Genomic DNA, 2625 nt, shown 5'->3' with positions numbered 1-2625 from the left:
AGGTGAGCAGAGCTGGAGGTTGTCTGCTTCCGCTCCAGTGTAGTGGATCTGGGTTGGGAACACGGGGCCGTCCCTGCCTGTCCATCCCACACCCCAAGCCTCTGGCAGTCTAGTGTGCTGTGGTTTTCCGGTCTGTTGCAGCTGTGCCTGAACCCAAGCCCCAGCCAAGAGTCCCCTGTGTGCCTGGTTCCCTCTGGCCAGTTTGACCTCCAACTGTCACTGACCAGTAAGAGCCATTTCCTTGAGGGTTTTTCCTCCCTCCCCCCATCCCAAGCTTTGCATCCTGGCTGCTCGATTGAGAATCCTGTTCCAGCTCCCCTGCTTATGAAGCTGCATGACATCTGGGAGATTACATCGCCTCTCTGTGTCCCTTTTCCTTCAAGTATTGTGAGGATTAACTGAGAACGGTCTGTAAGTAATGACAGTTTACCTTATTGAGGGTGGTCTTTATATGTGGAGGAGGATGCAGAGGGTTGGAGGTTGCTAGTTAGTTAATGGGGAAGAGATGAGACCTAGATTTCAGCCTCCGGCCCTGGACTGGGGCTCCTTCCAGGACTAAACTCTTCCTCACTTTGAAGTGCTGCGGTTTCTGCAGACTTGTGCGCCATCCTAGAGCTGCTCTTTCCACTTGTGGGTTGTGCTTCATCCCCTGGGGACAGCAGTGGCTAGACAGTGGGATTAGTGATGGATAAGATGGTACTAGTGCAGGGAAAGAATGGGAAGATGAAGGCAGGGCAGGCTGGGTTGGAAAACTGAAGCGACCTCAGGGGTTAGCACTGCAGGGGACAAGGATAATACTGTCAAATGTTCTACACCAGAAGATTCTCTGTGTCCTTCAAGATACCTCCTCCCTGAAGCCTTCCCTGACTACTTCAGTCTCTTTTTGGAGAATTCCTGAGGTGTGAGAAGCCACAGCTTAGTCTTAGCTAGCCAAGCGTTCCCTGTTACTGCATGTGATGAGGGCCAACCATCTCTTCATCATCTAGTCATTACTAAAGAGCTTTCCCATGTATGGGCTCATTTAATCCTTCTAATGGCCCTGGGAGGGAAGAATGATCTGTTTACAACCTCGGGTCTAAGGTACAGGGCAGTTTGAATGTCGGTCACAGAGGACTGGCTGAGACTCAAGTCTGGGCTACCTCATTCCAAATCACACAAATTCCGTCCACTACAGCACTTCTCCAGAGGTTGGGGCTGCCTCTGGGTGCTTAACTCAAACTCTGTTTTCTGGCACCTAAAGTAAAAAGGAAAATCTGATGAGTTAGGTAGTGTTCCCTCATCTGAAACAAGGACACCTATCGGTTCATCCGAAGTTCCAGACTTCGTCTTCGTGCTTAATTCCAAAAGAAATTTATTTCATTGATTCTGTGTAACATCCTCACCAGTGATTTGCAGAAAGGTTACAGAAACCTGTCCCAAACAACCATTTCTTATGTTGATCCCATTCAAGGCTAAAGGTATGACGTAAGTGAGAACTTGAGATGGATGGAATTTCCCAGGGAAATGGCACTAACAGACTCCAGGTGATGGTTTCCTGGCTTCTAACTTGATCCAGGGAGGAGGTAAGAGATCAGAGGAGCCAGCATGTGAGGCGAAAAGAGATGAAAGAACACTAGAGTGACAGAGAGCAAAGTTCAAATCTTGGCCCTACCGCCTACCGTATGACCTTAGGTGAGTTACTTAATCTCCCTGAGCCTCATCGTCCCCATCTGTGAAATAGAAATGAGAATGAATTCCTCAAAAAATTATTGTGGGGAATCATTCAACCATTGATTTAATAAAAATTCAGAGCCTCCCTTGTGCCAGGCACTATGCTGGGCTCTGGAGATACAGTGATGGGCAAGGCTAGCAAAGACGTTACCCTCACAGAGTTTATGTTCTAGCAGAGAAAGATAATAGTAAATAATTAATTAAATAGCAAAGTATCCACTGGTAGGAAAAAGAACAGAATTTAGCAGGTGCTGTGATTCTGTCTGAGATTACTAGATGTCCTCTCGTTTCTATTCTCCTCTCCTTTCTGTGCAATAGAACTCTGGACATAGAACTTCCCAGAATAAACACTACATTTTCCAGGCTCCCTTGAAGCTAAATGTAATCATGTGACTAAGTCCTGGCTAATGGGATGTAAACAAAAGCAACCTTTGGGAAATGTGCTTAAAGAGAATGGGAAAGTCTTTCTTTACCCTTTTCTTCTTCCTGCTGCCTGGAATGCAGAGGTGATGGCTGAAGCTCAAGCAGCCATATTGGACCATGAAGAGAAAGCCACCTACTGAAGATGCCACAAGATAGAAAGTACCTGGGTGGTGTCCCTGACACTGCAGAGTACCATTACCAGTCTGGAACCTCGTACCTCCAGACTTTTACATCAAAGAGAAATAAACTTCTGTCTTGCTTAAGCCACTAAGATTTTGGGTTTTCTCTCATACACCGCCCACCCTGATATTCCTGTGGCTGGGGGTCAGAGAATGCATTTTTCAGGGCAACGTTTGACCTGAGACCTGAATAGTGAGAAGGAAGCAGCTAAGGGGAGATTGGGGAGGAGCACCACGGCAGGGTGGGGGGAGACAGGTAGGAATGGCACTGGTGCCTTGGTGGGCAAGAAAGAGGGGGGTGAGCATGGGGGCA

The 2625-nt window shown here is 47.6% G+C and overlaps 1 long non-coding RNA gene across 1 annotated transcript; it reads left to right on the top strand.

The window, feature by feature from the left end:
* The first annotated feature begins 378 nt into the window (after positions 1-378).
* Positions 379-2378, top strand: LOC120589285 (uncharacterized). The gene is made up of 3 exons (XR_005649438.1): positions 379-411; positions 1451-1562; positions 2215-2378. It is a non-coding gene; the product is annotated as an uncharacterized LOC120589285 (long non-coding RNA).
* The last annotated feature ends 247 nt before the right edge of the window (positions 2379-2625 follow it).

Source organism: Pteropus medius, unplaced genomic scaffold, assembly GCF_902729225.1.
Source record: "Pteropus medius unplaced genomic scaffold, Ma_sr-lr_union100, whole genome shotgun sequence".
Classification (NCBI taxonomy): domain Eukaryota; kingdom Metazoa; phylum Chordata; class Mammalia; order Chiroptera; family Pteropodidae; genus Pteropus; species Pteropus medius.
Note: the sequence above shows the minus strand (reverse complement) of the source record. Positions and strands in the feature narration are given on the sequence as shown.